Genomic DNA, 10409 nt, shown 5'->3' with positions numbered 1-10409 from the left:
CCCACAACTCCCTCACCGCCTCTGCCACCGGTCTTTCACCCTTCGAGGTTACCATGGGTTATCAACCCCCTCTGTTTCCTGCTCAGGAGAAGGAATTGGCTGTTCCTTCGGTTCAGGAGAACCTCCGCCGCTGCCAGAGAGTGTGGAGCGACGCTCGGGAAGCATTGCTTCGGACCACCGACAGGAACAAGACAACAGCGGATAGGAGCAGGACTCCCGCACCTGTGTTTCATCCTGGTCAAGAGGTTTGGCTGTCATCTAAGAACGTACCTCTTCGTACCAAATCACGCAAGCTGTCTCCTCGGTACCTGGGTCCGTTTGTGGTGGAGTCCATTATTAACCCCGCTGCGGTTCGTTTGAAGTTGCCTTCAGCCATGAAGATACACCCTACCTTCCACGTCTCCCAACTGAAACCTGTGTCCTCCAGCCTTTTGTGTCCGCCGGCTGATCCACCTCCACCTGTTCGCCTCATTGACGACCATCCGGCCTACACCGTCAGTAGGCTCCTGGACTCTCGGAGGCGGGGTAAGGGTCTCCAATACCTAGTCGATTGGGAAGGTTATGGACCAGAGGAGAGGTCTTGGGTCCCTAAGCGTTTTGTGTTGGATCCTCAGCTGATCACGGACTTCCATCACGACAACCCTGACAGGCCTGGTGGGTCGCCAGGTGGCGACCATTGAGGGGGGGGTACTGTTATGTGGGCAGCTTGTCTCTCCCTTTTCTGTTTCCCTTCCTCCTTGTTTTGTCCCCTCTTTTTCTGTTGTATGTGTGTTTGTCCCCTTTATGTGGGTGTGTCTGGAGTGGAGCAGGGGGCGTGCTCAGGATCTGCCTCTCCTGTGCAGCTGCGGGTTGTTTCCAGTGATTCCTGCCTACGCAGCTGCATCCTATTCTCTCATCAACCTGCACTACTTATTCCTGGGCATGGCTCTCCACCGGCGCCAGATCGTTGTTCTTACCAGAGCGGTAACTTGGCTCACCAGTAAAGTTTTTTTGTCTTTGTCTTCAGCCTGGCTCTCCACTCTCCTTTACCTGTCGTTTGTTTTGTCTTCAGTTCGGACATACCTCCCAACCTGCCTGCCTTCCTGCCGGTCGGTCTGCCTGCCTGCCTGCCTGCCTGCCTGCCTGCCTGCCTGCCTCAGCCTCTCCTTCCTCCGGAGCCGACTAGCCCACTCTGTTCCCTTACTTCAGTTGTTTTTGGACTAAGACAATTTGAACTTTTATTAAAACATTTTTGTTTCTTCCACTCCCTTTGTCGTGTTGGTTTCTCTGAGTGCTGGGTTGAACCATAGCCTTAACAGAACATTCATCTGCTTTACAAGGGGTGTAGAGACTAACTGGCATACATAAGCAGCGCGTGAGTTTCAAGTTTGGGGAAGATCATTTTTTCCATAACAATGCACCTTTATAATAAAAGCATTACATGCATAATTGCATTTGTGGTCACTTTTGATAATGGTGTTTTCCGCTAGGAACATTTACACTTATAGCCTACTACCGTGCGCACATTGCTGCGCTTATAATGTGAAGAAATAGCCTAATAGTTTATCAACATTTAATCTAAATGTTCTGATCTGTTATGTCAGCCACATTGCGTAAAATTGTTTTTTTGATGCTAGTGGTTATATTAATTTGGGATCTATCGCATCCCACAACTGTCCCAGACAATGTTTGGAATATTTATTTATCGCACAGAATAGAATAGGTCGAATGTTGTATTATGGGGGATAGTAGATTGACATAGGCTAGTGCTTTTGCTGTTCGCTAGGCCTACTCATCTTGTTGGCTGAGGAAAAGTAAATGTGGACAGTTCTTCCAATATCTTCAATATGCACCTTGGAATTGGATAAGGACACGCGCAGTTGTGTCCCTGATGTGTCTGTCTTCACGTGTAGCCTATGAGAAATACCTGATCACATGCTGGATGTTTTTAGGGTGCATTATGGCCACACAAAGGGGATGCAGCCGGGAAATTCGAGGCATTATCAAGTGCTTGTCAAATTGTGAATGAGTGACTGATGTAGTGTGTACAGCCGGCGCAAAAAACTAAGCAGAGCTCATGCCTTTCAAGCGACTTTTTTCAAATCATCATTAGAGTCGCATCATGCAGCCTTACAATGTATTAAAAATCAAAACATATAGCCCAACGTTTGTAGAATAACTAAAGTTGCATTAATAACTCTAAATTAAGCATATAGGAATACCTATTTATTTGTTAACCTCTCAACACAGAATAGCCGTATGTGCGCACACCCTCAAATCGTTTGGAGAAAATATCCTTTCTATTTTATTCAGCTTTGTTCAGTTTTAATCTTCATACTATAAAATAATCCCACAGAATTCAAAGAAATTCTTGTCTGCTAAATGAACTAGTGTAGCCCACAGCCATTTGGCATAGTCAGATCAGGACCTAACATAAGGACAACACAGAGTATGCTATTCTGTTCTTCTGAAATAGACTACATTTTCATCATATCATACTTCTTTAGACCTGTCTAAAATATATTATTTATTTATTGTGAAGGTGTAGGCTATATTACATGGATTTATTAGACTTTTTAAAATGTAGATGTTTCAAAGGTCAGCATCAGTGGCTTGTAGGCTATGTGTGGAAGCCAGGAGATGCTAAATGTGTTTATGTCAATTAACGGTCAATTACAGTGAGACCGACAGTTATTTGCTTGACAATCACCGGCTGACAAAATGTTGTGACCGCCACAGCCCCTCCCTGTTAATGCCTATTTCATGGTTAGTTAACAGCCTGCACTTTCTAATCGTAACAGAGGGCTCAGAGGGCCAGTTAAGAAGTATTCCCCTCTCAACAGGGCTTGGCAGACAGGCCCGCAAGATTATTATTGCCTACTTCACCCATATTTTATTTTATTTTTGCAAAAAAAAGTAGTGTGTAGTTCCAGTAGTTCGCTTCACCGCTACATGGGAAAAAAGTATTTAACTACTGAAAACACTACCTAGTTTAGAATTTTGTTCAACTACCACCAAGCTACTGCAAAATGTATTTAACTTACCAGTTGAACTACATGTAGTTCACTACTCCTCAACACCGAAGAACGGTGCCAGCTAGCTGTCTCAATGTAATGCTATTACAGAGCCCAGGCCATGCAGTGCTAAGCCAGGAAGTGGCTATCTAGAAATAGCCTATCAGTTGAGAGACAGCTGTCAGTCATCCAGTCATTGTGGCAAGGGTCCACACTCCATCCCATACTGACAGGGTGGCATCACACATCTGAAGAACCTAATAATGCTGCTTTTTGACTGTAACACCAGTGTTACACTAGTGTATAGACCAAATCAGAATGTGTGTAAACAAAGCCATTCTGGTAGATCTGGGTTGTGAGCAGCTGGACTCGAAAACGCATAGAAACCATATGCAGACCACCGCTGTAATAGCTAGCTAATATACTCAGTTTTCTAACATTTCTATAAAATCTTCAACACTACTCTTGTTATCAAGCATTCATTTTTCTAGTTTGGTAGCTAGATCGCTAGCTAGTTTGTTTAGTTCATGGAGGATATGCTAGCTAGCTACAAAGCTACACTGCCTTCATTGCAGCTGTCAAGGCGTCAGTGTAATGCGGTAGGACGAAGTCAGGCGCAGGACACAGAGCTAATCAAAAAACGTACTTTACTCATAGGTAACTTAATGAACATACCTCCACGCAGGGAGGAACAAACCCGCTCACATACGACAACCAACACATGAACAAACACGCACAACACACAGTGTGAGCCAGAGGGTTAAATAGGGAAGACATAATTACATAATGGGACACAGTTGAGACCGATACAGACAAAACCAGTAGAACATAGAAACATAGCATGCATGAACTCCTCCAGACGGAATGGTGGAGAGGTCCGAGGCAACTTCAGAGCCCCCAGGAAGACGTACCGGGGCAGGCTGCGCTGACTTCAGGTAATGAGCGTAACAGAACGGGCTCCAGCCCATGATGGCACCAGTAGACCAGTCAATAAAGGGGTTGTGTCGCTGGAGCCAAGAGAAACCCAATACCATGGGGACATGAGGAGACTTAATTAGCAGGAATTGGATCATCTCGCTGTGGTTCCCTGATACTCGTAGGTAAATGGGGGTGGTATTGTAGGTGACCCAGCGTATAGAGCGCCCATCCAACGCTCTAACGTCCATGGGAATGGAGAGGGGCTGAGTGGGAATGCCCAGCTCGGACGCCAGGGTAGCGTCCATAAAGCTCTCATCGGCCCCAGAGCCAATGAGTACCCGGAGAGATTTCGACTGGTTCCCCCACAGCAAGATGGCATGAAAGGGGGTGCGAGTAAGGGGAGAGGAAAAGTTATCAGTATGGCCCACCAGAGTACTCGCTCCTACCGGTGAGCCTGGTCTTTTAGTGGACAGGTGGACACAAAATGACCAGTAGTCCCGCAATACAGGCAACTCTGTGAATCGGCAGACTTCAGAGACTCACGGGGGAACTCGGGTAGCCTCGGCTTCTCTCGGCAACGGAGCCGTCGGGGACCTCTGGGATGCCTCGGAGGTGAGATGGAATCCTTCCTATCCTTCCTTCGTTCTCGTAGTCGCCCATCGATCTGAACGGTCAAGGCGATGAGCGAGTTGAGATCTGTCGGTAGTTCCCGGGCTGCAAGCTTGTCCTTTACTTCCTTCGAAACTCCGTGCAGGAACGTGTCGAACAGTGCTTCTGCGTTCCAGGCACACTCAGCTGCCAACATGCGGAAATCCACTGCATAGTCTGCCACACTGCATTCTTGCCGTAGCTGGAGTAACTGGTATTTCTCACTGGTCATCCCCAAAGCCAACACCTCCTTTGGCCGCCATTTCTTCCAATTCTCTGCTGCCAATGACTGGAACGAACTGCAAAGATCTCTGAAGCTGGAGACTCTTATCTCCCTCACTAACTTTAAGCATCAGTTGTCAGAGCACCTTACCGATCACTGCACCTGTACACAGCCCTTCTGAAATTAGCCCACTCAACTACCTCATCCCCATATTGTTATTTATTTTGCTCATTTGCACCCCAGTATCTCTATTTGCACATCATCTCTTGCACATCTATCATTCCAGTGTTAATACCAATTGTAATTATTTTGCACTATGGCCTATTTATTGTCTTACCTCCATAACTTGCTACATTTGCACACACTGTATATATATTTTCTGTTGTATTTTTGACTTTATGTTTTGTTTTACCCCATATGTAACTCTGTGTTGTTGTTTTTATCGTACTGCTTTGCTTTATCTTGGCCAGGTCGCAGTTGTAAATGAGAACTTGTTCTCAACTGGCTTACCTGGTTAAATAAAGGTGAAATTAAAAATAAAAATAAAAATAACTAAAACTTCCGGACAGCCTCTCTCCCGGACAATGGAGCATCGAAAACTTTCTTTACCTCCTGCATGAACTCCTCCAGACTGAAGCATATGGCCGACTGTTGTTCCCACACTGCCGTAGCCCAGGAGAGAGCCCGTCCTGACATAGCGTGATGAGGTACGCTATCTTAGAGTGGTCCGAGGGGAAGGAGGAGGGCTGCAGCTCGATGATGAGCGAACACTGAGCGAGAAATGCCCGACAGGTTCCCGACTCTCCAGCGAAGCGTTCCGGGGGAGGTGAGCGGGGTTCTCGGGAAACCGGGGTGGCCACGCTGCTAACAGCCGGGTTACTGAGGGGCTGGGAGGTTACCGTCGTGGTAGGCTGCCTAACAGACAACCCACGGAATTGCTCCAGCAATGTGTTAAACACTCCTTGGGAGGAGATGGCATTGCGGAGCTGGTCCGATTCTGCTGGGTCAGTCAGGGCCAGTTCGTACAATCACATTTCAGGAGAAGACCCAGATGCAGACAGTGTCGAAGTAACAAAAGTTTATTACAAAAACAGGGGGCAGGCAAACGACAGGCAGGCAGAGGTCAGTAATCCAGATCACAGTCCAAAAGGTATAGAACGGCAGGCAGTCAAAGGGTCAGGCAGGCAGAGGTAAATAATCCAGGGTGGTGTGACAAGGTACAGAACGGCAGGCAGGCTCAGGGTCCGGGCAGGCAGAATGGTCAAAACCGGGAAAACTAGAAAACAGGAACTTGAAAAAGACAGGAACAAGGGGAAAAATGCTGGTAGGCTTGACGAAACAAAATGAACTGGCAACAGACAAACAGAGAACACAGGTGTAAATACACTTGGGATAATGTGTAACATCGGCGACACCTGGAGGGGGGTGGAGACAATCACAAAGACAGGTGAAACAGATCAGGGTGTGACACACACCTGCTGATTCACCGGGGAAGCTGCGAAAACAGTCTATTCAGTCAACTACCTTTTCTATTCTTGTCTCAGTTAAACTAAGGGCTAGATTCAATCAGATCCGCTTTAGTCAACATGCGCATAGCCGTTCTTTTGATGGTGTTGTTAGAGCTGTCAAATCCATGTCACGATTTCGGCTGAGGCTGCTCCTCCTCCTTGCTCGGGCAGGCTTCGGCGTTCGTCGTCCTCGGAGTACTAGCTGCCACCGTTGTATGTTATCGATGTTTGTTTGGTTTTGTCTTCCTTGTACACCTGTTTTCATTTAGTGTTCATTATGTCCCCTATAAGTTTCTCGTTTTGTTTGTAGTTAGTTGTGTGTAATTGTTTCCGCCTGTCCGTAGGGGCTGTGATTTTGCTCTCCTGTATTTAGAGCACGGACGCACTATTTGCGTGTTCTTTGGTATTTTTGTGTATGTGCGCACTGTATGCGTAATCGCTCGCCTGCGTTGTTTTGAGGCCCGTTACTTTGTATTGTCGTGTTGCACTAGTAAAGTCTGTTGGACCTAGCTTCTGTGTCCTGCGCCTGACTCCAACACCACATCCACATCAGCCACTGACAATCCACAAGTGCCTCCCGGCATTATACCTAAATCAGACCTTGCAATTGGCTGCACGGAGTGGCATTAACAGAAATCCCATGCAGCCTTGTTTACAAGTTTGAACACTGGAATGTGAGCTGTAATCTACACCTCAATTAGGATGATTTTACAATTTGAGCGTAATTATTTCTATATTGCCTACACTTTCTTGTTCTAAACTTCTAACAGGAGTGGGACGGGTATGGCTTCGTGACAATGATCACAAGAGCAGGTTCTCACCGATATGATGGCTCCAATGCAGTTCCACCTTTGACACCGCCAAAACATCCGCTATGCAGGTGTCTGCTATCGCCGGTCAACGCTTGATCTGATTGAGTCTAGACCTAAAAAATATATTGTCTGTAGCTTATCTTAGACATGTAATGCTTTGAAATAAGGGGGAAATATATTGACTATTTCTGGTCCTGTACGGCTCAGTTGGTAGAGCATGGCGTTAGCAATTCCAGGGTTCTGGGTATGATTCCCGGGGCCACCCATACGTAAAATGTAAGCGTCTGCTATATGGAATATATTGTTATTTATTGGTGGGGTGAACTTTCTCTCAGGAGTTAAAAAAACATTTAATTTACTGTGGGGTCACCGGCTGCCTTCAGGGCATATCAAAGGTAATAACTCTGGATTGGTACGGAATCCATGTAATATCAATCAGTCCCTGGAATGTGTGTGTGTGTCTATCTGTTTGTCAGTGTGAGGGCTTAACTCAAATACAGTCTCTTTGACATGTGTATAGGCTAATGATGTGTGATTGTCAGATCCTCCCGCACAGAGTCAAGGTACATGTTTTACATATTTGGTATTCCTCTCCCTCGTGAACTGGTAGAATACACCTGCATGCACCCCAGTCTAATGGGGGACTCAGGTAAAATTCCCAGGGTTGGGAGATGAGTTATATGCTGTTCTGGACTGGACGGCTTCTCTGGATGAGGCTGTTTGACCACACATGCCCATGCACGCTCACACACACACACACACACACACACACACACACACACACACACACACACACACACACGCACACACACGTGTCATCTTCAGATTAAAGAACCTACCTGCTTTTGTATTCTACACCTAGCGTAGTCTGTGATAGAGAGGATGCTGTGATGCGTGAAGTGAACATTGAATGTTTTATTTATTCCCTTTGAGAACAAACACACGTCATTTTACTACCACTGCCTGGAGAGGAGGGGAATGTGGAATACAGATGCATCTACCTACCTTTAGGGGAAGAATAATCACCAGAGGAATTTGAGAGGAAGCTTTAATGTCATAGTTCACCTTCCATATGCAATGCAGAACCAAAACTGTTTACAGCAGTGATGCAGAACCTTCTCTCTGTGTGTGTGTGTGTGTGTCTGCTGAGAGAAAACAGCAGAGGAGAAACTGTCAAAACAGAGTTTTAGCAGAGGGAGAGAGATCAGAAAACATGGCTTATTAAAGTAGTAGAGAGGTAGCCCTGATACGTCAAGTTTAAAATACTGAATGTAGTTTTTTGTGCTTTACATGAGAAAAAATCAAGTATAATTACATTTGAAAACACATTTAGGTTTTTATGATTCCAAATGTAACTGACCCATGCATCACCTGTGCGATGACCTTTGATATAAGCATTTCACTGTAATGTCTGCACCTGTTGTATTCGGCGCATGTGACCAATAAAATTTGATTTGATTTGATTTGATTTGATTTATAAATAACTCATCAGGCTCATCCAGGTGACAGCACACATGTGAATCCGAAAGAATAGAGCATTTCCTATTTAAAAGCATATTTGTTTTTGGCTGACTACCTGTGTATCATTGCCCACAAAAGCCATAATGGTTTCATCTCTATAGCCAACAGCATCCAGCCTAGCCAAGGGCGGACAGTTTTTGTAGAGAAACAGCAGGTGAAGCCAAATGATTCCCTCCATTAGAAAACATCCTCCATTCACTCATGCCTCTCCACCTATTACAGCATTTACCTTCAGAATGAATAAATCAAGAAAACAAATTAGAACTGCTTGCTAGTTGGAAAATAACTGCCATTACACAATTAAAGCAAAACACTAAATTGCCATGGCTTTTGATTTATAGGTGAAATCTTGTAATTATCATTGGTGAGCTAGCTCGCTGCTTGATGCTTTGCTCGCTGACGCACTTATTTGTTGTCAGTCACAGCACTTTGCTGCTGATGGTTCGGAAACAGTGAAATTGATTTAATTGCTGACAACAAAAGGAGTAAATTTTTTTTGCTCTCAAAGCCATGCTTTGCCTCATCTTTTAATTAAGTTATACACAGCTGTGACGAGTACTGAGGATACGAAGAGGCAGGATGCAGGAATCAACAATGTAAAGGTTTACTTAACACTGAGCAAGAGAACAACAAAGAGCGAGTACACGACATGACACTAACAATCACACACAACACAACACTGAACAGTCCAGGGCTATATAGGGGTGGTGATGAGATGATGAGGTGTAGGAGCGCTGGAGGTGATTAGGGTGCGTTTGGTTTCCATTCCGGTGTTGCCGAGGTGGTGCACTCAGACCGGTGGCTCAGTAGACCAGTGAATCAGAGCGCCGGAGGGGAGCAACGGGAGGAGACGTGACAACAGCAGCGTCGCATTGGCCCGGCCCTGAGTAAGAATTCTCAGTGAACACACCGGGCTCCATATGCTGCGGTGACAAGCGATAATTCCACCCCTCTGGAGAATGTAAGGGTTCATCCTGGCATAATAGCTTTGAGGTAATACAGAAATAAATAAAGAGCAAGCTCCTGCCGTCAAACTTTTAAAGGTCAGCAGTCAGAAGTGTATAGATCAGTGCCTGGGCAAACAATGTTGTTTAATTAATGGGGTTTATCTCTATTGGTTTTGCTCTGTGTGTCTGAGTCCAGCCCACACTGGTGCGGCTGCTGGCTGCTGCCATTATAAACAGTGTTTATCAGATGGCTTTAATGGGTGGATATCGAGTGCATGACTGGACTTGAATCGAAGAAGACAAGGGGTGATAAGAGGGGAACCAACAAACATCTAATCCTTAAAGGCCAACAAACATCTAATCCTTAAAGGGCTCCCCTGAATTTACAGTACAGCATGGGCTACAGTAATCTGAGTAGTCTTGCAAGTTTCACTGGTATTGCTCTGTGATAGATCAGAATTAATTCAACATAAAACCTGCCTCTATCAACAATGACAAATCAGATTTTCATTATTTCAAATAGTATGACATTTGAAGTGTATTTTGTGCTGCACTTTCGAAACTGACGGAGATAGAAAGGGAGATCAGTGAGTTGCAGACTGTTTGTCAGTCAGACTGAGTCCAGCCTTCCACTTGGCACTTCCTGTACCCCTCCCTCTGCGGCCCGCCTGCCTGCTGTTTCTTTCTCTTCACCTGGTGTGACTGATGCCTGAATGCCGTTGAGTTTAGCCAGACATGCTCACAGAAGCCCCGTTTATACCTGGTGGTAACATGCGTCTTTCGTCCTGATCTTGTCCTGATCGTGTGCGTTTACACTTATAGGATCTGATCAAAATCAG

The sequence above is a fragment of the Coregonus lavaretus genome (genome assembly GCF_964263955.1).
Source record: "Coregonus lavaretus genome assembly, chromosome: 27".
NCBI lineage: Eukaryota > Metazoa > Chordata > Actinopteri > Salmoniformes > Salmonidae > Coregonus > Coregonus lavaretus.
Note: the sequence above shows the minus strand (reverse complement) of the source record.